The sequence below is a fragment of the Gracilinanus agilis genome, chromosome 2 (assembly GCF_016433145.1).
Source record: "Gracilinanus agilis isolate LMUSP501 chromosome 2, AgileGrace, whole genome shotgun sequence".
In the NCBI taxonomy this organism is placed as follows: domain Eukaryota; kingdom Metazoa; phylum Chordata; class Mammalia; order Didelphimorphia; family Didelphidae; genus Gracilinanus; species Gracilinanus agilis.
Window position 1 is genome coordinate 671,142,850 of NC_058131.1, and position 27,671 is coordinate 671,170,520.

Sequence of the window (27,671 nt, forward strand, 5' to 3'; positions counted from 1 at the left end):
GAGATGATGGGTGAATAGGTAACTGTAGGGAGAGCAGTTTCAGTGGTATAAGTCATAAGACCATGCAGGGGAGGTCAAGAAACAGAGGCGCTAAGTATAGATGGATCTTCCTAGGAGTTTGGCTATGCAAGAGAGAAAAGCTATTTGACTCTAGTTTGAAGGGATAGCATAGTTAAATGAAAGTTGGTCGGTTTTTTTTAAAGAATTGGGGAGACCTGATTGTGTCTGAAGTGGCAGGAAAGGAGCCAGTAAATAAGAAGAAACTGAAGAGGAAAGAGAGGGGTGATGAAGCAGGCATGCTCCTTGAATAGATGGGCAGGAATAGAACCGAAAGCACAAATGGAAGGGTTAGCCTTGGCGAGGAGAAAGACAACCTCTTCATCAGAGACAAGAGCATAGAAGGAGAGAATGGGCTATGCTCAAGAGGAGTCTAGGGGTCTTAAGGATGTGGAATAGGGGAGAAGAGGGAGTTGATTCACCCATTCATCAAACACTGAGTGGCACATATTTGTACCAGGTACTAAGGATAAAAAGACAAAAACAAAACAGTCTCTGACCTTAAGGAACTTATATTCTCCCGGGAAAAAGCCACTATTATTAGAGATAAGCAAATGCAAAATACATACAAGAAACTGTGAGATGTGGAGGAGAGTGGGGGAAAGGCACTAGTGACTGTCAGAAACAGAAAAGGCCTCATGAAGGAAGTGGCACGTGAGCTCAGCCTTGAGGGAAAAAAGACAACGTGGAGTTTTTTGAGCAAGGGAGTGAAATGGTCAGATGTGAGCTTTAGGAATGCTATTCTGACAGCTGTATAGAGGGTGAATTGAAGGGCAGAGATGCTAGAAAGGAGACAAATCAAGAGACTTCTGCAACAATCCAGATGAGAGGTGATGAGGGCTTGAAATGTGGTGGCCATGTAAGAAGAAAGATAAGGATGGATGCAAGAGATGTTGTGAAGGTAAAAATCAATAAGACTTGGTGGCATCTGACTGGATAGGTGGGGTGAGGGATAGTAAAGATTTGAAGATGACTTTGTGGTTGTAAGCCTAGGTGACTAGAAAAGTGGAAGTAGACACAAAAGTAATAAGATCAGGAAGCTGGGGAGGGGCAAGGTGAGAGGGGGAGAGAATTAGGTCTGTTTGAGGATTGATAAGCTTAAGGTGGCTCTGGGGCATCCAGATGAAAATGTCCAAAAGGTATCTGGTGATTTGGAAAGGAGCTCAGGCAAAAGACTGCTCTAGATATTGGAGTCATTTGCCCATATGTTGAACCCGTGGAAGTGAAGAAGGAATGTAGAGAGAGAAAAGAGCCCCAAATAGAGCCTGGGGATGGATATATACACACATGGATATGGGATGATGATTCAGCAAAGGGGTGGCCGGATGGGGAAAAGGAGAGCCAAGAGAGATAGATGTTACAAAGATCAACAAAGGTCAAACAACAAATTCATAAAGGACTTGGGAAGAGGACATCAGATTAGGCAATTAGCAGATCACTGTTAACCTTATAGATCAGTGATTCCCAAAGTGGGTGCTACCACCCCCTGGTAGGTGTTGCAGTGATCCAGGGAGGCAGTGATGGCCACAGGTGCATTTATCTTTCCTATTAATTGCTATTAAAATTTTTAAAAAATTAATTTCCAGGGGGCTAAGTAATGTTTTTTCTGGAAAGGGGATAGTAGGCCAAAAAAGTTTGGGAATCACTGTTATAGATAATATATAGATAATACATATATGACAATACTTATGTTATTAGCTTCTTGGGAAGAGGTATCTTATTTTGTTTTATTTCCCCAGTAGTACATATATGTTTGTGTGTGTGTGTATGTGTGTGTGTGTGTGTGTGTGTATAGTTCTTGGAATGCAGTAAACACAATATGTAATTGTCAAATGAATGAACAAGTACTATATGCATTTACTATTAAATATACATTATGTTTTTGTTATTTCCTGGCCAGATGTAGGTAAACACACACACACACACACACACACACACACACACACATACACACACACACACACATATACACTTAAGCTTTTCTTATTTGCTCTCTTAGATTTTCTAAAATTCCTTGTAAACTAAAATCTTATTTTATTTTCCATGACTTCTGTCTCATACAGGTATAGTCTTGATAGGCAGACCTGGCTGTGTAGTGAAATTATGAATATCAAGCCCTAGTTTTCTTTTGACTCTCACTTTTAAATGAAAGATACTTTTGGTCATGGCCAACAGAACCTACTTTGTAATAATCTCAGGGCTTCTTGCTGAGTTTAACATGAAATTTTTTTTTCTTAGACTCAATGAAGTAGTGAATCTTCAAATCCCATCCTGTCAATTAAATTTAGCAAGTCTTTATTAGGGATTATCTTTGTGAGTATTAGTCTGTAGGAAATGTCCAGTGAAGATGTCAGTTCTCTAACATTAAAATTTTGTATATTTAGGAATATCTATATAGTTGTTTACATAGTGGATGCTAATAAGTATTACTGAGAAGTTGTTAAAGATGATGAAAAGCTAATGTTAACTTTCTTACTTTGTCCCAAAGTTCTATCGTAATGCCTTATCACAAAATGAAGAGGTCTCTGAACTTTCAAAAGCCTGTTTTAGAGAGCACAGTTAAAACTAGGCCTTGCTAAGTTGGAAAGGCTTTGAGTATTGGCACAGTGATACTGGCTAGTTTTCATTTGAGACCTAGCAAGAAAGGTATTTGGACCTAAAGTAAATGATGGAGAGTACTATGTAATAAACCTGGAAAAGTAAGCTGTAGCCAGATTGTGAAGAATTTTAAGTGATTAAAAGAGGAGTTTTAATTTGATTTTAGAGGCAATTGGAAGCCCCAGTCATACCTATATGTTAGGAATATTGCTTTGACTGCTCTGTGGAGTAGGATTGGAAGAGAGAGATTTGAAACAGAGAGATCACTTAGTAAGCTATTGCAGTACTCTAGACAAGTAGCAGTGAAAACCTAAATTACTGTATTACTTCTGTGAAGGGAAGGAAGGGAGATGTAAGAGGTGTTAAAGAAATTTCAAGCTTACTCATTTTCATCTTTTATCAAATAATTTATTTCAGGTATTCATGTGTATTTTTGCTTACTTTGTACCCTGAGATCTGTGAATTGACAAATAGAAGAAGTCTTTCTTTACCTCTCTGTTCCTGTTCCAAATCTCCAATTTACCACTTGATATTAATTTCCACATTTCTTCTTAACCTATACTATTGTCATGTCTATAGCACAGAGCTTTTACATATTATTCATCTTGAAAATCTGCTGTTTTCTCTGTCATAGTGCATGACTTTACTTTAGTGTTAGCATATTTATTTATCTCATTTCAGAGGAGGAAATCCGTCCTCTGTACTTAGTATGCCGCAATGATTTTGTTCTCCTTCCAGGGATTGTACTGGAGCCTTTGCAGTGCCAGGATGTAAGACACAGTGTTTTTTGTTATAGGCAAAGAAGAATGCTGCATTGATTGATTAAATTCAGCTAGTCTCCTTAATGAGAGAGAGAGAGAGAGAGAGAGAGAGAGTGTGTGTGAGTGTGTGAGAGTGTGTGTGTGTCTTTTAAACTGTTCTGAAGGGAAGCCTGTGGTGGTTCTGATGACTTATGAATTTGAGGAATCCATTATTGAACAAGCATTAAGTACAGAGAATGTCATGAGGATTAGACTAGATTAGACAAGGCATAGAAGTAATAAGAAATAGTATAATTCTAAAATAGTATAGGAAGCTATTCATTATCATTTAGTAATAATAATTCTTAAACTGTATAGATTAGTAGCATTGGAAGGAACCTTAGCATTTACACCACTCCTCCAAATGGAATTACTTTTGTATTATCCAGGAGCCTCAGTGGTCTCCAGGAAATTATTTTGCATTTTTACATATTAATTTGGCATAATGCTAATCAACCCTTTGAGTCAGGAAGTTTGTTCTTATATCCTTTAAAGCCTTGAAAATGTATTATTTTGCTCATATTTAAATTTTAACATAAACTCATTTAACCCATCATTGTAGTTTTTTCTAACCTTTTAGTGATTTTAATAGCTCTCTCTTGAAATAGTGCAAATTCATTCATAGCATCATAGATTTAGACTTGAAAGAGACCTTTATAGTGTGATATTGGAAATTTGGGATTCCTTGAGGTTCCTTGAACTGATCTTGAGATCCCTGATATAAACTTCCTGTGGATGTTTAGGGGACTTGAAAAATACATTTCCCATGATTCCTCTTGTGTAATACAGGTGGGCAGGAAGTATGATTACATAGACAGAGGTATAAAGTCTCAGAACTTGATTGGGACGCGCTCTTTCCTAAGAAGCAGCCAAGGGGAAGATATATGGCAGGCATTCAAATTAGATCTTAGCAGGCACATGATTCTTTTTAATTATCAATATGGCTGTGAATAAATCCATAATATTTTTAATTATATCCTTCTATATCAATTTTATTTGTTACAATAGAGCAGTTAGTTTAACCTTCTTCCCTTCCCTCTACCCATTTTACTAGTGAAGAAATGGAGGTCCAGATAAATCAAGTAATTTGCTCAAGGTCATACATGTAATTAGTGATAGGCCCTAGATTTGAACCCAGGTTCTCTAATGTTCTTTTCATTACTCTTGGAGTCCACAATTGCACATAGCATTCAGATAGGAGTTGAACCTATACTGTATAGTTTAGCTATATAGTCAATCTCTCTTTTTCCCTGAGTTTTTGGCATTACCTCAGACTTATATATAGCATCAAAATATGTATATATGTACATATATACATATATATGTATTCAAAGGAATCCTTTGGCATTCAAGTGTATACTTAAAGTCTCTTAGTCATTTGGCCACCAGATAGCTTTAAATTCCTTAATATATGTGCTAAACACAGTTGCTACCTTCTAGGAACTTTCATTCTAATGGGAGAAATACATTCAGGTGACTGTGTACATAATACATACAGTATAAATAGAAGTCAATTTCAAAAGGGAAGGCATTAGGGCAGGAGATGGGAAATGATGGACCAGAAATGGCCTTTTACCATAGATGAGATTTGAGTTTAGTCTTGAAGGAGGCCAGGGAACCCAGGAGTCAGAGATGAGAAGGGAGAGCATTTAATGTATGAATTAGTAATTTGCTTATGTTAGTGAATAAATACTACTGCTTCATTGTTTTCCCATCAAAAACAATACCAGTTTGTCTACTACTTATGAAAGGTCTTACGGGTTTCTCTGGGACAGAGACAATTCAATTTTAATGTTTTATTTAGAACCTTTTGTATGTAAGGCAAATTTATGTACTGTGCACTAATGTACTTATAGGTGTTGAGGATACAAAGATGAAAAAAGGCAACATGCCGTGACCTCAAGAAGCTTGCAGTAGAATTAGGGGGATAAAATACATGCAAAACGAACAAACAAACAAACAAACAAAACCCAAACAAATAAATAAATAACTGATACCAAGCAGCATATGCTAGTATAAAGCAGAGATCCAAAAAAAAAAAAATGCTATGAACAGTGAAGAGCAAGCGGTCATTTTCAACTGGAAAGATTTGGGTCATCAAGGAGTGAATGTAGATACTAGTCTTTGAGGTCTTTTGTCCTGCCACCAAATTAAAAATATCAGAAAGAAAGAAAAATTTTAAACTGAGTTGCAGGACACTGAATTTAGAAAGATATGATACTATTATCTGAATATCTGTTTATTACTGGTCACTAGGACTGATGTGCTATGTTAAGGGTGCTCTGATTGCCAGGAAATCACCTCAAAGGCAGCCATATGAAGATAGACAACAGGATTTTTACTTTGATATATTATCCAAGGGTGGAAATGGGGAAAAGCCCAAAGCAGAGCCTTACTTCATTTGTTTTTAAATTTTTCTCTTTTGTAATGAATAAACTTCAGAAACATAATTCAATATACAAAGAAAAAAAGTTCACTTGTAATTGTTAACTTTTATGGCATAGCTTATTTTGTTTTTTTTAGAAGTATATTTTGGTGCAGGTCTGGGAGAAGTAGTCTCACATTCATCTCAGTTCTGTGTAGCCTGACCAGAACCTGAGATTTCCCCCAAGAAAATGTGAACTGTAAAGAATCAGCTGACTGTAAATGTCAGTTAAAGGAAGACCAGATACCCCACAACAATATCGCTATTGTTGGGGTTGGTGCAGCTGGTATGGCATGTGTCATCAGTATCTTCCTAAAAGATTTGGCTGATGAACTTGCCCTGGTTGATGTCAAAGAAGACAAACTAATGGGAGAGATGATAGATCTCCAACATGGCAGCCTTTTCCTCAAAATACCAAAGATTCTCTCTGGCAAAGACTATAGTGTGACTGTAGACTCAAAACTGTTTGATGTTATGGCTGGGGGACGTCAGCAGGAAGGAGAAAGTCTTAATTTTGTTCAGCATAATGTGAATATCTTTAAATTAATCATTCCCAATATTGTTAAATATAGCTCTAATTACAAGCTGCTTATAGTCTCCAGTCCAGTGGATATTTTGACATCTGTAGCCCAGAAGTTAAGTGGTTGCAATCTGGATTCTGCTCATTTCTGTTACTCCATAATGGAGAGACTTAGTGTCCATTCTTCGAGTTGTCATGAATGGGTCCTTGGGGAACATGAAGACTAGTGCTCCTGTATGGAGTGGTGTGAATGTTGCTGAAATCTCTTTGAAGAATCTTATCCTGTTTTAGGAACTGATAGTGATTCAGAGCATTGTAAAGATGTTCATAAACAGGTAGTTAAAAGTGCTTATGAGGTGATTATGTTTAAGGACCATAATTTCTGGGCTATTGGCTTATCTATGGCAGATCTGGCAGAAAGCATCAACTTGAAGACTCTTCGGAGAGTGTATCTAATTTCGTTCCAATCATTGTTATGACTAACAGCATTAATAAGATGTCTTCCCATATGTCTTGGGGCAGAATGACATTTCAGATGTGGTGAAGGTAACCCTGACTGGAGGAAGAGGCCCATTTAAGGAAGAGTATGGATACTCTTTGGAGAATCCAGAAGGAACTGCAATTTTAAAGCCTTTTAGTGCGCTGCCACTTTACTCTCTAGAGAATATGATAGTGGATAAGGGAATATGTATGATGAGCTTTTCAGGTGGGCCAAATCCTTCCTCTGATTAGTGATTCAACACCAATATAAAACAGAAATATAAAACCTCTGAACACAACTCTCATCTCCTCCTGAAGTTAGAAATGGGAAATAGTAAAGTATAAGACAAATAAATGAAAACACAAAGACTTAATCACGAACTCTTTTATTACCTATAATCATCTTTATTAAACTGCAAAGGAAAAAGAAAGAAGAAAAAATTAATCATGTTTGATGGACATTTAAACTTTGTTCCTGACACAAGTCATCACACCAGAACATCAGTTCCATTGCAAGATGACAAGCGGGGGTACATCAAATGACACAAGTCAACACACTAAAACATCAGTTCCAGTGCAAGATGACAAGCGCGGGATTACATCAAACGACACAAATGAGGCATTACTGACTTCGCAGATAATCACAAGGACAGCAAACCTGAGAACTACAAAAGACATCCATGACCGAATACACCAATTGTATGGGACAACATCCACACTGTGAAGAGGAGCATCAGAACAGCGTTGGACACATGCATTTGGAAAACAGTTACACCCAACAGAATTCTCACTGCATCCAACTCTTTAGATTCCATCCACAGTACATACACTTTGCAGAAAAATTCCGGTGGAGTAAGTATGTAACACTTCATTACACAGGTAGGTCACACTAGACAACACAGAACATTTTTCTGACTTCATATATACATGTGAAACATAAACTTACACTTAAGAGAGAAGCTAGTCTGCCTTAGCACAGAGTTTTTCTCTTGCTTTGGTTCAGACACCTTCTACTCAAATCACCTGACATTTCTTGTAAAAATGTAAATATGTAAATTTTGCTTACTAACACTTAGCAATACGTTTTACTAACACACAGGGACAGTTAGTTAGTTTGATAAGTTAGAACAGGGACAGAAATTTCTAAACTTTCTTTGAATATATTGTACATAGCTTAAGTCTATACTTTAACCAAAAGACTTTCAAATAATTATAGTCTTAGTCTGACTAACGTTTCTAACATAAGCATAAGTGTATTAACATATTCATATACTAACTTTTAAAAGTGATTTAATATTTAGTAGCTTAGATTGCAGACATTTTTTCCTTAGTTAATACTTTTCTTGTTAGTTCATAAAATTAGATAGATACATAGATAGAATTTATTACTTTGTTTTAGTTAGCAAATGCAAGCTTTAAGAATGTTCGTGAATGTTTGCATTTAATCTATTTTCCCTTTCTGTTCAAAATTTTTGCAAAACAAAACCCCCATTCCTTTCTTATGCCTTTCCCATAACCCATCTTAGTTTTAGCTTAGACTAGTCTTAGCATAGTTTAGGAGTAAGTAACCCTTTTTCTTATTTTGCAAAACTTAGTTAGGGGTAAGAGCTTAGCTAGAATTCAGCTTAGAATAAGAGTAGATCTTAGGAACCAGAAAATGTTGCGAGCTGCAAATTTTAGAAAGACAAATGAGCAGATTGTAATGCAAAAGATGCAAGAGAGGTTTTGCTCTTGTAGGGGGGCCAACTGTAAACTTCTAGCAGTTAGAAGCCTTAGAATTCTGAGAGTTCAGTTGGTTCCTGAGCCTTGAACAGGGCGGACGGATCAACTAGGGCTCTGCTTTGGCTGTCGGTTTTGCTTTGGCCTGTGCCTTGTCTTTGGACAATTTGTACCTAGCTAATTTATCTGGACCTCTCCCTGACCTTCTCCATATTATTTCCGTGTTTCCCTGCCTGTTTTCCCAGGGCTCTGGGAGGCAGGGTGGCTTTTGGGTTTTTAGTGAAAAGACTTTGTGGGTTTAGTTTTCCCCAATAGGCAAGTAGGACATTCTTGAATTCAAACTATCCCTTTAATATACCCTCTACCTTAAAGGCAACCAAATCTTCCCAGGTTGAGAGAGCAGGTTTTCTCTCAGTCTAACCCATTCCTGTGACCCTCCCCCATCTTGAGTTTCTCCACAGCATTTATCAGAAATCTTGAACCCAACCCCCCCTCTCTCCTTGAGACCAATCCTGAAACATTAATAAACCCTTGGTTACCTAATCAAAACCTCTGGAGAATCGTTCTGTTGAAGAAATTAGGCAAGGGTGAAGGTGAAGGAATAATTATCTTTTATTTCCTGAGGGAAACTGGAGGCATCCATCTTGGGAGGAAGTAGTTGCCCAACGCTTCCTCCTGAAATCCCTTCAATTTCACTGATAGGGAGGAGCCTTGTGATTCCTCCTTTGAGGATTTGAGAAACTGATAAGAAAGCCCTCAAGTTAGATTCAAACCACTTCTGTCTGGCCCTATTCCTTGTGTCTGTAAAAGTACCTTTCCTGCCTGGAAGAGTTCAGCCTATTACCCCAATATCCTCTGTCTCTAGGTTGGGTGTCTGGTCTGTGTCAGCTGCCTGTCCTGAACACCTCACCTTGTACCCTTGCCATCCTAATACCGCCTTGTCCATTCCTCCCTAAACTTAGCCTTCCCTTCCATTCCTATCCTATTACCTCAATCACATTTTACCCCTCCGTCACTCAGCAAGGGAAGGAGATCACCCCCCAAACTTTAATGTACCCCCTTTTTATCCATAACAAGGGGAAATTAGATATATAAGGTATGGTCACCAGGAATCTAATTAGCTCGATTCCAAAATTAAAATAGACCCAAGTCTGGATGGCTTTATGGAAGTTTATTTACAATTAGGAAGGTTGAAGGTGTGGGAAGCCAATAAGAGAATAGATAAAAATCTGAGACTCCTCTTTTGACCCCTTTTGTGATCCTTTTAATTTCTTGTTGAAAAGTATTGTGGTCTTATTGTAAAGCTTTAAGTTCCTAGCTAACCAGAAGTTAAATAGTTAACACTCTCCCCCTTTGGCCAGGAATGCAGCTGCCTGATATAGCCAAGGCCAAAACCTTAGCGGGGGCAATTCGACCCTGAGAAGGATATTCCCTGACTTGGCTTTCTGATAAGAACCCAGTCAAAATTCAGCCTTGGTCTTGTTCTATTGTGAAGCCAATGTTTTGTGTTTTGATATGACATAATTTATAACTTCTGTGCACCTGCAAAGTTTCAGGGGAGTTCTTTTGTGTGAAATGAGTCTCAAAATATATATAATAAACTCCATGCTCTGGGAGACAGAGCTGGAAGCATGAGGTAAAAGATTTTCAGTGTCCCATTATTTCCTTATCAACTAAACTGTCCTTATCAGATTATCAGAGATGGGAAATAGAGGGAGAAAAAGTCTGGCCCGGACCAGAGGAGCACTGAGGTTAATTAAACAAGGCTACTAGCCACAAGGCCTTTTACAATTAGAGAGGCAAGAGAAGCCTCCTTGAGGGTAGAGCCTCCAGAACCGCCAAGGGAGGAGGAAGGAAGTCAGCCTAACTTACCCACGTGACAATTCAGAGGGAAGCCACCTGAGATCTCAGAAGAGTCCTTCAACACCAAGTTCAAAGCGCCAACTGCCTCTACAGGAAATTACCATCATATTTGAAAGATAGCATCTTTCATCACTTCCTGCATCCACCTCTTTCAAGGGACAAATGGCAGCCTCAACACTGTTTTGGACTGCCCAAAGGACAATCCCTTGTTCTTGATTTGTTACTTATTGTCACGTGTGGATAACTAATCTTCCCTTCCCCATGGTTGGGTGGGGTGACATTATTTCTGATAGCTAGAATCTAACAATGAATGAGGATGAGCTAATTCCATTTACACAATCCCCCCCTGATGATCATTTGGTGCCTAGTCACCCCAAGTGATCATTTTACATAATCATCTTATACCCACAAAGGTCTTCTAACTACAATAGTTAGAGATAAGAGGGGAATGGAAGAGAGAAAATGCAAAACCAATGTTTGCTAGGCACATGACAAGAAACCAATTGGGGGCAGTCCTCTATTGGCATAAAATGTACATTCAAAGTGACTGTTCAAACCCCAACAGTTCAATCAATTGTACCCCAAAGTTCATTCTGGATCTCTTGATGCAATGTAGATTCTTCAGGCATCTTTCTGCAAACAGTTCATTCTCTGGATTACGGCATCAGCAAGCTTCTTTCCTTGAGAATTTTTTTCTCAAACAAAAAATTAAATCTTGAATTTTATAAAAATACAATCCCCCCTGATGAGTGTATTTAAAAAAGAAATACCCAGATCATCTCAGGATACATGGTTGAGTTATGGGGTTGTACAAGTAAATTCAAAAGAAAAAACAAAAACATAAAAAGTATCAAATAGAAGAAAAATGAAATTTTGGGAGAAAGAAAACATTTAAAATCAGAATCAAAATGTCAAAATTTATGTATATAAAATTTCTGAATAAATAAAAATAAATTTATAACAGGCCCTTGTATTAGGATCCAATTAATATAATTTCCATCTTACTAGTCTGTAGAACAAAATGCAGTAATAATGCACTTACCCATTTGCAGCCAATTACAGGAAGTTGCCATTCTATAAGAGAGAAAAAAGGACCAGATTTATGTGCAAGGAAAGTGTCTGTCATTCCCTGGTCTGATTTACCTTCACTCTCAGGAATATATGGGTGAGCCAGGATGATGGCCAACCTTTGGTACCTGACTGGCAGTGTAGTTTGAAGAGTCCTACATCTTAACATATGTTAAGCGTCGCTACTTTGAGTCTTACACTGAGTTCAAGTCCTTAGTATTGACATGGAAGTTCTTCAATCCCACCTGTATTTGTATGGTCTTTTTGACCTTGTGCTCCTTGGCACTGTGCAGTTTTTCTCATCAATCCCATTGGGATTGGTCAGTCGGTCTCCATGACCTTGTGCCTTCTTAGCATGTTTTAATGGCTCTTGTGTTCCCTTCTCCTGGAATCAGACAGAAGCATTAATCATAGTCCCATAACATTTAACAATACATGGCAGGTTCCCAAAGTCTAAAGCCTTGTGAGTAAGCAGTAATATTACAGCAAATATATATACTAAAATTATATCACTGCAAAAAAATAAAAAGATTAATAGTGATTATATGTACTTTAAGTACAAGAAATGAGAAAAAGGAAAAAATCAATTATTCTATTAAAAGATAATATGAAAAGCAATAAGAAAATTAAAAATAAATTCAGGGAGAGAAAAATAAATACAAGGTGATTCCAAAAACAGCATCCATTTTCTATGAACTGTTATCTGTAATGTACATAACAGGAAACAATCAGTTTCAATAGAAGATGCTCTCTTTACATGTGAGCAATGAATCCAAGAATCCTTTTCTCCAATTTTTATAGCTGTTGGGGTGTTAATAATATATGGAATGGCCCTTCCCATGAAGGCTAAGTTGCTCCAGTGTGCTGGAAATTCTTTATATACACCTTGTCTCCTGGGTTCAGATCATGAAGTGAAAAGTCTATTGGTCCTGCTTGTACTGCAGTTCCAGATTCATGGAGTTCACACAGTTTGTGTTGCAATTCCTGTATATAGGAAGCAATAGAAGTATCTCCTCCTAATAGTGATGTATATGCAGGAGAAAAAGGCTTAGCCTGTATAGGGGGATGTCCAAAAAGCATCTCATATGGTGAGATATGTAGATCTCTCCTGGGCCTGCTTCTAAGATAAAATAGGGATAGAGGGAGAATTTCAGGCTATTTCAGATGTGTCTCAGTGCATAATTTGCCAATCATAGATTTAAGTTCTCTGTTCATCCATTCAACTTGGCCTGAGCTCTGGGGGTGATATGGTACATGGAACTTGGGAGTTATTCCCAAACAGGAATATATTTCAGATAAAACTGAATCAGTAAAATGACTTCCCTTGTCTGAATCAATACATTCAGGCAGGCCAAAACAAGGAATGATTTCTTTTAAAAGCACCTTGGCGACAAAAGCTGCTGTGGCTCAGGCAGTGGGAAATGCTTCTGGCCACCTAGTCAATTGATCCACTATGACTAGACAGAATTTATATTGTCCAGCCTTTGGCATTGTTATAAAATCAATTTGCAGGTGCTCAAAAGTTGTGTAAGCCAGAGGACGCCCACCAAAAGCCTTGCCATGAAAGGCATATTGATTATATGCTTGGCAGGTAGGGCAAGCTGCACACACTTTAGAGGCTATAGTGGTTATGCCAGGAGCTATCCATACCCTTTTAACAGAGTCCACGATGCCCTGGGTACCAAAATGACCATTTTTATGAATGGATTGGCAAATTTGGTGATAAAAGTTTCTAGGGAGCAGGGGTTTTCCTTCAGAGGACACCAATACTCCATTCATCTGTTTAGCTTTAAATTTTTGCTTCCATTTTTCTACTTCCTTCTCATTACAGGAAAGTGGTAAATTTAAGTCATCAGTGGTTGTTAATGTTAAAAGTGGACAAATGGCAGCCTCAATACCATTTTAGACGGGCAGTCCCTTGTTCTTGATTTGTTACTTACTGTCACGTGTGGGTAACTAATCTTCCCCTTCCCATGGTTGGGTGGGATGACATTATTTCTGCATAGTGTTGTTGGATATGACTTGTTTTGTACCAATCATTAAGTGCTTGTTGTTGTAAAATTAAAAATTAATATACAATAACTTCAAATATTATAATTTATAACATTATTAATCACTAGGAGTAAGGGAATAAAAAGGTAATCATCTAACAAAATAAAACCATGTGCCCAAGCTAATCTAATCTGCTCAAAAAAGGCCTGCTCCACCAAAGCCCCCACAAGAAGGAAAGAGACCTAGACATGGAACTCCACCCAATTTATGCCCTGTTTACGTCAGGACATAATGACAGGAAGTGAGTGGGGTTCTGGGAATCATAGTTTTGCTGGGAATCATCACTTCACTGGGGATTGCAATTTTTAGGGTAACAGATTCAAATTACACAATGTCAAGCTGTCAGCTCCCCATTGATATGTAACTGCCTGATAACAGTTTCCTTAAGTCCAGAAGTCAGTTTTTGGCTTCTGGACATACAATACCATACAGTGATAATACTATGCTAATGGATTGATTACCTTTGTGTCTGTCCCTCTTCCAATTAGAGTTCTACAGCATGGCCCCATTTATCACCTTTTCAGAGGATCCAGTTTTGTCTGCAATACATATCAGTAGTTGTAAATTTCAATATAATATAAAAAGGATCTTTATATGCACAATGCAACCAATTGTTCATGTTTTATACTAACCCAAATGCTTATTAAACCACAAATAACTGATTAAAAAATAAACAAAAAAGTCTATTTTAAGGGTAATATAGCAACAAAAGGTCTTGCTTTTTTTTGGCCTTTTCTGAACTTTCTTCTACTCTCTATTGTAGGTTTTTTAAATGTTTCATTGACACACTTTCTTTTATGTTTTTTTTTTCATTTCTGTCATTACACACCAACTCTACCCCTCTTCCCCCAAAGCCTTGCTATATTTAATAGATTAAAATTTTTATCTTTTTTGTTTTCTTTGAAGTTAAAAATAGAGAGGGTGGCCACTGTCTTTAGGATTAAGTCACTATCTCTGCCTGATTCTGCTCTACTCTCAAACTAATAGGGATTATAATTGTATAATTGGCTAGTGAAGTATGTAATGATTTCTGTCTGGTGTTCCTTTCTCTCTTTTCATTCTGTCCTTTGAACTGTTACTCCTATTACCTTCTGATGTTATATGTACCTTGGAGACAGAGATTGCTTTAGTGCTTCAGAGGTATCTGTGAAATATTAAAAGGGCCTAAAAGAATATTTCCAGCATACAAGGTATAGTTTTTTATGGAGGATTTATGGTAGGACATGAACAAGAATCAAACAGGATAAGAAAGCAGATATCCCTAGAAATCATGACTCTATTAAAGTATCCCTCTTCATGATTTTGTTATACTTTGGTCTGCTACCTAAATCCTCCAAGTTAAGGGTATTGTTCATTGGGATCAACAGGACATTAAATAATACATTTGCAACTACACTTCCTGCCTACTGAAGAATTCTGCAATAAAAATGCTATCTAACTCTTCTACCTTTAGTACTTCCTTTCTATTTAAACTGCTTTAACTCTCAATTTTTTCCTGACTTTGCTATAATTCAACAAGCACCTCTGGTTTCAGAGCCTACTGTGTACAATGCAGTTCAAAAGACATCTCACTGTGTACAATTTTGTACCAGCAATACACATAGAAGAGATGGTACCAGCCAGCTTAAAAGAAACCGTAATGGCTGCCAAAGAGAGATACATTGATGGTGAATAACATGAACTCCCTTTGATATAATGTTCTGGGGTTGACAGAGAACTTTCCTCATTAAATTGTGAAGTGCATAATATTAGTGTTATGCCCATTTTATAGATGAGGGCACAGAGAAACAATATTGCTAAGTGGTCGCAAAGCTAATAAATTCAGAGATGGAATTTCTATCCATATCTCTTGATTCCAAGTCCAGCATACCTTTTACTATGCCATGGTACTTCTTTAATACAAAACTGAATACCTGCTGGTAGAAGTTTGGGTATAGTTAACCATCTGGGCTTTTTGGATAGATTGGTCCTTAAAGAACCTGGCAGCAGTATCCTTCCCCATTGTATTATATAGGTGGTTGGATGACCCACCAAATATAACTATCTGCCTCAATATGAATTCACTATTTATTTCACCAGTTCCTGCTTTTCCATTCATTCATATAGACCTTGTCCTGTACTCATATCCCCAGAGTTCTGCTAGTGGAAGGGCAGGAATAAGATACTTCATTTTTCAGCTTTTCTGTTTGGCTGTCTTCTCTGCCTCCCACTCCTCATCAAGCCTGGGATCTTCTACCTCCTTGTCTTTACTCACAGGCTTCCTTGGCTTCCTCTAAGACTCAGAATAGCTCAAATCTCAGCTTTTGCAGTTCTTCCCAGCTTGTTTCCCCTGCTCCCCTCACCTCCAGTTAATAGGACCTTCCCCTCTCAGATTACCTTCATTTCACAGAGGCTTTGCTGGATTATCTTGGTAGAAATCATCTACTAGCTCCAGGACTCAAAAGTGCTGGGCATGCTCCCAAATCCTCTCCTGTCATTTATCTTTCCCAACCCAATCCTGCGATTTTGTAAAGCCAAGTTTTTATTCATCAGTAAATAAGTATCTATTAGATATTTATGTGCCAGGCACTATGCTAAGGGCTGGTGATACAAAAAGGAAAAAATAGTTTCTGTCCTCAAGAAGCTTATATTTTAATAAAGATTATTATTAATAAAATATTAAAATAATAATGATGTCATATACATCTAATTTTCTTACATATTGTTGAAAAAATGAATGGGTTATAGAAAGTTGAAAAGTAGGTTCCATTTTATAGGGAAGAGGTATGGAAATGAGGACAGGAGTAGAGTGATAAAAGGCAGATGGGAGGAGAGTTTGTTAATATGTTGAAACCACATGATGTTTACAAAATATAGAACTCTATAATATATAAGCTATATAATTTGGTATTATGCTGAAATTATAGCATTAGACATTTTCTTTTCTTTCTTTAGTAATGTATGAGCACTCTGCTTTTGGCTGAAAGCCTGACTGGTATGTATTGAGGTCGGGAGTCAGTGTTTTGTATATATTAGGATTTCTATGAATGACTTGTGACCTTTCTTAGTTTCACAGAAGAGCTTTCTTCTACTCTGACTTTGACTACTTTGCATTCTTCTATTTTACATTACCTTAAATGACATAATCACTATTCATTTGTGTGGGGTATGTCAGATGGGCCCCCTCTATGTAACCACATTTTTGTAACCTGCATATATTTTTTGATAGAAATACAGTGGGAACCTCTTTGAGCCTTCATAAATTCAATACTAACCCCACTGGTGTGAGGTCTTGCTGCACCCCTTTCATGGCTCCTTATTCACTTTTGGTGTCCAATTGCCACCCAGCTCTCATTAATTGCATCCACCTGCATTTATGAAATAATAGATGACTTACACCATTTAGTTTTCCATGGATGATTTAGAGAAAAACAAAGTTAAAGTAGAATACATATAGCAGCATAAGATAGCTAATGTTTACAAGATAGAAATTCATTGGTTCTCTTTATTCCTCCCCAAACAAACTCCATTTTGCAACTGGTTTTTTCTCTATCTCATTAGAGGACTGAATTTATGAGACAAATGACATCAGTTTTAGTCTCCACATTTTCAAAGATGAAGATAAGCTATTAGACGAGAAACTTAAATGATGAAAAATTTGAAAGCATAGACTAAGAGGAGAAAATGATTTAAAATTGCACTGTTAGGCTTAAAGTTTAAGAGAAGTTTTAAGAGTTAAATGACTGAGAGAGCTTGAGGTATGTAATATTTGTGCAAAAAATTATTAAGGAGATATGCCCAGAATGAAATCTATCTTGAGGGACCAAAAAAACTACTGAATGAAGGAAGTACCCATCATTACTCCAGCCCACAAAACACCAAATTTAATGATTGTCCCTCTCTGCTTCTACTTTTTCTATCTAAAGAACTTATAGCCTTGAAAAATTATGGTCCAAATTGCTCTTCTGAATGATTAAATCAGTTCACAATTCCCCTAATAATGGATTAATGTCCCACATTCTCTTCAAGTTTTGACATTTTCCTTTTCCGTTATAATATAATATATTCTGTTATAATATATGATAGGTGTGGGATGTTTTTCAGAGTTGTTTTAATTTGCATTTCTTAAATTAATAGTGATTTAGAGCATTTTTGCATGACTATAGAACAGTGATGGGCAAACTTTTTAAAGAGGGGGCCAAAGGAAAGGAAATGCTCATCTGTCAGTCTGTTTCAAAGGCAACTTTTTCGAAGTTTCATTATATTATGTATCCTGCTCATTGTATTCATCAGATTAGGAATAATGTTACCTGGCCAGATAGAACATTTCAGGGGGCCACATCTGGCCCATCACTACTATAGAGAGCTTTGATTACTTCATGTGAGAACTGCCAGTTCTTATCCTTTGACCATTTATCAATTGGGGAATAACTTGTATTCTTGCATATTTAATTCATTTCTCTGTGTATTTGAGAAATGAGGCCTTTATTAGAGAGATTCACAAAAAAAAATTTAAACCATTATGATTACTGTATATTACTTTCTATACTATTTACCCTGGTTTAGTTTCTGACAGCCATCTCCCTCATTTTGCCCTCTTTTCTATCAGCTGCTGCCTGCCTCTGTCCTCCCCCCTACTCCTTCTCTTATCTCTTTCACCTCCTGTTTTCCTGTAGGGTAAGATAGCTTTCTATATCCACTTGATTATGTATATTCTTCCCTCATTGAGCCGGTTCTGATGAGAGTAAGTAATGCTTGCTTGAAATTCTAGCTTCTTTGCCCTATATATATTACATATAGAATATAATATTCTAAGCCCTCCAATCTTTAATATAGAAGCTGATAAGTCTTGTGTTATCCTGATTGTGGCTCCATGATATTTGCATTATTTCTTCTTGGCTGCTTGTAATACTTTCACCTTGAACTGGGAATTTTGGAATTTGGCCATAATATCCCTGAGAGTTATCCTTTTGGGGATCTCTTTCAGGAGGTAATCAATAGATTCTTTCCATTTCTACTTTATCGTGTGGTTCTAGAATATCAGAGTAGTTTTCCTTGATGATTTCTTGTTAGATGATATCTAAGCAATTTTTTTTATCTTGGACAGTAGTCCAATATCAGACGGTAGTCCAATAATTCTTAAATTACCTCTCTTTCTAGGTCAGTTGCTTTTCCAATGAGATAGTTCACATTTTCTTTTATTTTTTCATTCTTTTGACTTTGTTTGATTTTTCTTGATATCCAGTCATTAGCTTCTACTTGCCCAATTCTAATTTTTGAGGCATGATTTTCTTGAGTAAGCTTTTGTACCTCCTTTTCCATTTGGCCATTTCTGCTTTGTAAAGAGTTCTTTTCCTAAGTGAATTTTTGTGCCTCTTTTTCCAAAGGACCAAGTCTGTCTTTCAAGAAGTTTTTCTCTTCAATGCATTTTTGTATCTTTTTCCACTTGGCCAATTCTGTTTTTTTTTTAAGTCTTCTTTGGATTTTGGGGCCTCTTTTACTAATTGGGCTATTTTATTTTTAAAGATATTAATTTCTTCAGTATTTTTTGTATCTCCTTTACCAAGCTGTAGATTCTTTTTTCATGATTTTCTTGTATCACTCTCATTTTGTTGCCCAATTTTTCCTTTAATTCTCCTGTGCAGGAGTCAAACACCCACAGGTCCAGGTACTCGAAGGGGTGTGACAGCATTGGCAGATTAAGACAAATGAATATAGTCTGTGTTTCAATCATGTATCCCAAAGACTGTTCTGGTCAGCCTCAGGGTGGCTTTATTTTTTATACCCTTTTCTTAGAGATTACCTACTGGTTGGCATGTATTTTCATATTCAACACACATTTTTTTCTTGTAGATAATGGATTAAGTCATACATTCACTTTTACTGAATTACAGAATCATTTGATTGACATTCCATAATTATTCTATTTAGATTAACAAAAGATGCAAAGCTTTGGCAAGAAATATTCATCATGGAGTAACTGGGCTGGAAATTATACTTTCCATCCATCCATGAGGTGCAATTCATGCATTACAGTTTAATACAATAGTTAATTACATTTTGACCAATCAAGTCAGGGATGATTATTCTTTGTTCTTACATGATTAATCAAGCAGTGATTCCCTACACTAGCAGATTTCAAAAGATACAATAATCCTAGGCTGGTCCAAATATTATTTCAATAATAGCCTTTCATTTTTCGAAGGTAAGTTTAGTATGTTCTCTGAACTTGTGGGGTTAATGAAAACAGTACAGTAACTTGATATATTTTTCATCCCTTGTCCTCCCTTTCCACATCAAGGACCAGGGAAGCTTGAAGGCAATTCTCCAAGTTTCTGTGTATGGGGATTGAGAAATCTGAAGTGCAGTTTCTCTGGGATTTTAAAATCTTTAATATTAACTCACTAATTGCTGTTTTTTTATGGAGTGATCTTTAGGGGAATTTCTGTATCATTACATGTAAAGGTAGGAATTTCCTAGGAGTCTGTAGGGGGTCTGTAAAGGCTCTAGAAATAGCCTTTACTAATCTTCTGTATCTCCCTGGGCTGAGTAGAGAAACTAATTACAATGATTCCAATAAGGAGTGTTATTAAGAGAGGAGTCACGCGGGGAGAATCTTGAGTCGGAGTAACCATCCTCCTTAGAATCCACTCTGTGATTCTAGGATCCCACCTGAGACCTTGTCATTCAGGAGGGATTTGATGGCCCCCCAGCACTCCTGTCTGATTTTTATAAATCCTTTTTGATCTCCTTCATTTATTAATTCTTTTGGGGCTTGAGAGCAATTTATGTTTTTCTTAGAAGCTTTGGATGGAACAGTGTTGACTTTGGTGTTGTCTTCTGAGTTTGAGTGTCCCGTCACCAAAATAACTTTCTGTGTTGTTTCTTTTTTTATTGTTTGCTCATTTTCCTGCCTTTTTCTTTTCTTTTAATTTAAAAAACTAAAGTTGGGCTCTGTAATTATGGTGAAAGGAGCATTGTTCCAAGCTTCTGTTTTTTGTTTTGTTTTGTTTTGTTTTGTTTTGTTTTGTTTTGTTTTGTTTTGTTTTGTTTTGTTTTGTTTTGTTTTGTTTTGTTTTGTTTTGTTTGTGCAGCAACCTTCAAAGCTAGAATTAGGAATCTGTTTGCTTTCAATTCTTCCAAGATAGTATGATGTAAGGAGAGGTGTGTTTAATACACTCTAGATCTGTGCTCTGGTTTGTGAGTAACCCCAAGTACTCCTTTTCCTCCCTGGTACTGTGACCAGGGTCCCCTGCTCCCCTGTGGCTGCAAGTGCTGGTGTATGCTGGTACTCCTCCTCACCCTGTGACTATGCCCCAAGACTGCAACATGGTTCTGTGAATGGGCAATGTGACAAGTCTCTTGTACCCAGAGCCAGCAAAGGGACCCCTCTAATTTTCTTTTTAAATATAATTTTGTTTTTTTAAAAAATACTTTTCCATGGTTACCTGATTCATGGACTCTTCCCTCCCCCCCTCCTGGAGCTAATAAGCAGTTCTACTAGGTTATAGATGTATTATCACTCAAAACCAATTTCCATAGTATTCATTTTTGTAATAGAGTAATCTTTTAAATACCAAAACACAAATCATATCCCATATAAACAAGTGATATATCATATTTTTTCTTCTGCATTTCTACTCCCACAGTTTTTGATCTAGATGTGAATAGCATTCTTTCTCATTTACTCCTCAGAATTGTCCTGGATCATTTCATTGCCATTATTAGCAAAGTCTATTACATTTGATCATCCCACAATGTTTCAGTTACCATGTATGATGTTTTCCTGATTCTGCTCATTTCACTCCACATCAATTCATGTAGGTCTTTCCAGTTCATATAGAAATTAAGCAGCTCATCATTCCTTATAGCAAAATAGTATTCCATCACCATCATATACCACAATTTGTTCAGCCTTTTCCCAATCAAGGGACATTCCCTCATTTTTCAATTTTTTGCCACCACAAAAAACACATCTATAAATATTTTTGTGTAAACAGTACCATCTCCATTTTTTAATCTCTTTGGGGTACAAACCTAGTAGTGGTATTGCTGGATCAAAGGGCGTGCATTCTTTTAAAGCCCTTTGGGCATAATTTCAAATTATCTTTCAGAATGATTGGATCCAGTCACAAGCCTACCAGGAATGCATTACTGTCCCAATTTTGCCACATCCCTTCCAGCATTTATTGTTTTCCTTTACTGTCATATTGGCCAATCTTCTAGGTGTGTGGTGGTACCTCAGAGTTATTTTGATTTGCATTTCTCTAATCAGGAGGGATTTGGAACACTTTTTTATGTGATTTTGATAGTTTTGATTTCTTTATCTGAAAATTGCCTATTCATGCCCCTTGCCCATTTATCAGTTGGGGAATGGCTTGATTTTTTTGTGCAATTGATTTAGCTCCTTATAAATTGAGAAATTAGACCTTTGTCAGAGATTTTTTGTTATAAAGATTTTGTTCCCAATTTGTTGCTTCCCTTCTAATTTTGTTGCATTGATTTTGTTTGTACAAAACCTTTTAAATTTAATTTAATTTATCTAATTATTCAAATTTTTTGAATCAAAAATTATTCATTTTACATCTTGTAATGTTCTCTATCTCTTGTTTGGTCTTAAATTCTTTCCTTTCCCATAGATTTGACAGGCATACTATTCTATTTTCACCTAATTTTCTTAGAGTATCGCTGTTTATATTTATCATTTATCCAATTTGAATTTATCTTAGTATAGGGTATGAGATAATTGATCTAAACCTAATTTTTGCCATACTGTTTTCCAATTTTCCCTGCAGTTTTTGTCAGATAGTGAGTTCTTCTCCCAAAAGCTGGGATCTTTGGGTTTATAGAACACTATATTGCTGAGGTAATTTATCCCTAGTGTATTCCATTGATCCACCATCTATCTCTTAGCCAGTATCATATTGTTTTGATAATCACTGCTTTATTATAGTACAGTTTAAGATCTGGTACTGCTAGGCCATCATCCTTCACTTTTTTTTTATTAGTTCCCTTGATATTCTTGATCTTTTCTTCTTCCAGATGAACTTTATTGTTTTTTCTAATTTTATAAAGAAGTTTTTTTTGGTAATTTGATAGATATGACACTGAGAATAAGTAAATTAATTTAGGCAGGATTGTCATTTTTATTATATTAACTTATCCTACCCATGAGCAATATTAATGTTTTTCCGATTGTTTAGATCTAGTGTTAATTGTGTGAAAAGTGTTTTGTAGTTGTGTTCATATAATTCCTATGTTTGCCTTGGCAGATAGATTTTCAAATATTTTATGTTGTCTATAGTGATTTTAAATGGAGTTTCTCTTTCTAACTCTTGCTGTTGAGTTGTATTGGAAATATATAGAAATACTGATGAGTTATGTGGTTTATTTTGTATCCTGCAACTTTGCTAAAGTTACTAATAATTTTGACTATTTTTTAGTTGATTTTTCTAGGATTTTAATTTGTTTTGGGCCAAAAAATTACTTCACTTTGGCATTTTGTGGGTTATGCTGTGCTAGCATTCATTTTGAGGCATTATATCATAGCTTTTTGGAGGGCGAGTTGGTAGAAATCAGATGGGGTCCCTGTACCTTCTTCACCATCTTGGCTCTCACTTGTATGGGTAAATAAACACACAGGGGTTTCTAGGGGGGGAAAGGGATTAAGGAGGAATGAAGGGTGAAGAGGGATAACTACTTAATACAAATATAAATGGGCTATGACAATTTGAGTGAATGGCATTTGGGATCCAACTAACTCTCAGACTACATCAGCCAGGGGTACCTTACTATGGGAAAGAAACAACAGGAAGTTAAAAATCACTATTTAATAATGAATTTAAAGGATAAGTAATATAGGGAGAGGTCACCCTAACCTAAGTATTTTAGGACAAAACTTAGGGACTGGGAGCTGGGTCAGGATCTACACTATTCTAACCCAAGCTTCCTGGATTAGCCTAAAAGGCTGGAAGGTGAATGGATGTCTCACAACTTGAGTTCATTTCTGTTCCAGTGATGATCCAGCACAGGTCCTCAGAAAATGAATCCAAAAAGGTAAAGACAAGGAGCTTGAATCAGCCTGAGATGTCTACCACCCAAATCTGATCCTCTTGCTCAATTTGAATTTCCCACAGGCAGGTGTGTTTCTTCTGGGAGACAAATCCACTCTCCTGGGCTCTCCACTAGAGGCAGTTCACCAGCATCCAACTGCTCTCAGTAATAACAGAGTCTCTCAGGAATCACTTCCTTCCTTGCCACTATTCCATCATTGGAACCTTTAGGTCTTATCTGACAGCCTGGGTGCTAATTTCACTAAATGTCTAAACTCTTAATTTTCCTCATAACAGTTCCCCCCTTTGTGCAAAGCCAAAAATAGTGATCCACACAATATTTTGGTATTTGTGCACTACAAACTAAACTAAAATTCTAACCCAAAATAAGAAACAACCTACACTAATTCTATCCTATCTAACACTATCTTACTCTACCCTACTCTAGGGATTTTAACAGGGAAAGGTAAAGGGAAAAATACATTGACCACATAGTTCAAAGTACAGAATAACAAGTTACAAAGTAAAAAAATTAACAAAATTGACAACCAATTTGAAATATCAACACAGAATTCAAACAAAACCATCAAACATAACCCCTATACTAATACAGAAACATTCTACTAACTAATAAATGCAAAACATTTTGGAAAAATACAAACATTGCAAATTACATTTAAATATTTGCAACTCAATTAATATCAAATTATTCACAGAATTTACATTTGTACATATATACATATGATACACATGTATAATATATACACACTATATATGTGTGACATACATATGTACATATAATGCATATCAAATGTGCATGTATACATCCTTCATATATACGATACTTATACTATAATACAATTTACAATATATACACACTATTTACTCTTATTTACACATCTATTTACATTATTTTGTGATGTGTGATCTGTACAGTATGTTATATGTTCTTCATGTAATGCATTTTATGTTTGTTGTATTTGCACTGTAATGTACATTTGTTACCTTATCTTACCTTCTAATCTAATCTAATACTATTATCTATTTCCTTAAACTATTCTAAAATATCCCTATGTTATTAGTATATTAGTCAAACCAAATATTAACTTAATAACTAGCTAATTTTGTTATTAACTAAACTATCCTTTGTTAATACCTATCCTATAGCTAATTCTAATTTTATTAGTATTTATACATCATTTTATTCCATAAGAAATACAATGTATCCTAACATGTTTGTGTTTTTATGTATCTGATTTGATATGTTGTCACTTTGCTATATTGTGTTGCAATATATTACTGTTGGATGTATGATACCTACCAAAACTTCATGTCTCCTTTTTCCTTATGATGTTCCATTCTTTGAGGAAATCTTCTTTTCTCTCCTTTTCTCCTCTTCTCCTTTTCTCCATTGAAGTTCTTGATAGTATTATGTGTAATGTTGGATGTACATGAATATGTAGTGACACTATTTACATTACCCAAAATCCTTTCAAACCATTTGTCCAAATTGTCCATGATGAATTCTCTTCTTTGGAAATTCCTTTAAAACAAAGTCTTTATCAGTTCAATTTTATAAGTTCATCAGTCTTAGTACAATGTTCATAAATCTTAAATCCTGAAACCTCTTCATCCATGTGCTCTACCATCCAAATGTCCTCTTCTGCTGGAATGGTCCTCTCCTTATTGAACTTTCTGACTGCAGACTCTAATTGACTGAATATCTCAAATTTACACAATTTCTTCTTCTTCTCCTCCTCCTCCTCCTCCTCCTCCTTTTTCATTATCTATACCTTGAGCTAATTTAATATGAGAATAATGATACCACGAATCTCTACCTAATACTTTTACAGAAGATGGTGAAACTAACACAACTGTATAAGGAACTACCCAACTTTGTTCAGTTGCTAATGTTTTGGCAAAATTTTCACATAGACCACATCATCTGGTTGAAAATTATGAAGAGAATAATCCAATGAACCAGATTGAATTAATACTCCCATATCTTGTAATTCTCTTAGCCTTTGCTGTAAAGCACTTAAATAATGAAGCAATTTGGCAATCACCTCCTAAGAGTGATGTATAAACAGCCTTACAAGTCTTTGTAGTAGAGCATGTCCAAAGAACATCTCATATGATGATATATGCAGATCTGCTCTTGTCAAGTACATAGGTAAAACCAAGCTATGGGAAGAATATCTGGCCATTTGAGATGAGTTCAGCACAGAGTTTCCCAACCACAGTCTTGAGTTCCCTATTCATATGCTTCACCTGACCTAAACTTTGTGGATGATAAGGAACATGATATTTAGGTGTTATTCCTAGATTTTCATAGACTCTTCTAAGGATATCCTTAGTAAAATGAGATCCCTTATCTGAATCTATGGTTAATGGTACACCTAACCTAGGAACTATTTCCTCGTGTAACACTTTCACCACAAAGCTTGCTGTGTTGGTATTTGATGGAAAAGCTTCAGGCCATTTAGTCAGTCTATCAACAATCACAAGACAATACTTGTACCTCCCAGCTTTAGGCATACAGATGTAATCAATCTGTAAACTCTCAAATGGACAATATGCTAAAGGTCTACCACCCAAAGGTTTCTTTCTCTTTCTGAATGCACTTTGATTAAACTTTTGGCAGACTGAACAACTATTACAGATCTTATTTGCAACAGTACTTATTCCAGGCTCAACCCATTGTCTCTTGATGGAATCTACAAAAGCTTGTGTACCAAAGTGACCTTTTGTGTGGATGGCTTAACACAAATAGGTATATAAGTCTTTTGGTAACAATGGTCTTCCTGTATCAGTAATCCATAGCCCATGTTCTTTCCTAGCTCCAAATTTATCCTTCCATTTCTGGATATCTGAATCTATATATGCTTTTTCTAGATCTTCAAAATCAATAGATGTTAAATTCATGACATAAATTGGAGCTTTTGGGGCAGCATACTTTGCAGTGATATCAGCTCTGTGATTACCTTTAGAGACTGAATCTTGACCACTAGTATGACAACTTGAATTTCCCACAGGCAGGTGTTTCTCCTGGGAGACAAATCCACTCTCCTGGGCTCTCCACTAGAGGCAGTTCACCAGCATCCAACTGCTCTCAGTAATAACAGAGTCTCTCAGGAATCACTTCCTTCCTTGCCACTATTCCATCATTGGAACCCTTAGGTCTTATCTGATAGCCTGGATACTAATTTCACTAAATGTCTAAACTCTTAATTTTCTTCATAACATCATCCAAATCATTAATTAAAAATGTTGATCAGAAAAGGGTCAAGAAGGAACTCGACATTCTGCTAAAGATCTCTTCTACCTGATTGTTTTTAATCTGTTAATCAACACATTTTGAGTCCCATCAAACAACCAACTCTGAACTCATTTAATTGTACCATCAAGTCAACCAGTTCTGAACCCATTTATTTATACCAGCATTTTTTCAACATCACTCATTGTCTTTAATTGTCTAAACATTGTCTTTAAATGTATCCAGATAAAAATTTTAAAATATATATATTTTAGTTGCGGGACAAGGGAAACATAAAGAAGAAATTAATCAACCGTTTTTTTCATCTTCCCCAAATTTAGGCTAGAACTGTAGGTAGCTTAATGATGAGGTAGAATGCTGGTCCTGGAATCTGGAAGTTCTGAGTTCAAATCTAGCATTAGAAACATATTAACTATGATCCTGGGCAAATAACTTCTCTCTGCCTCGGTCTTTCCTCATTTGAATAATGGGAATAATAGTACCTATCTCCCCAGGTTGTTGTGAGGATCAGGAGATGTCTGATAATTGTAAAAGTGCTTAGTACAGAGTCTGGCACATAGTAAAGGATTACTGTTCTCTTCCTTTTACTCAACTCATATAATATCATTAAATTTTGAGTTACAGCTACATTTGTAGGTTCCAGAATACATAGATATTTGTGCTTGCAATGTCTTTATCTTTTTATATTATTTTTGATAATTAAGCAAGTAATTAAGGCCTCATGTAGACAGAAATATTTGCTATGCCATTGAAGAAGACTGCTGAGGAAGTACCTGCTTCT

The 27,671-nt window shown here is 36.3% G+C and overlaps 1 protein-coding gene and 1 pseudogene across 7 annotated transcripts in view; both read left to right on the top strand.

The window, feature by feature from the left end:
- USP54 (ubiquitin specific peptidase 54) overlaps positions 1-27,671 on the top strand; it is an 82,828-nt gene that overhangs the window by 5,805 nt on the left and 49,352 nt on the right. The gene's annotated exons all lie outside the window — the stretch shown is intronic.
- On the top strand, positions 6,154-7,112 carry LOC123232951 (annotated as a pseudogene).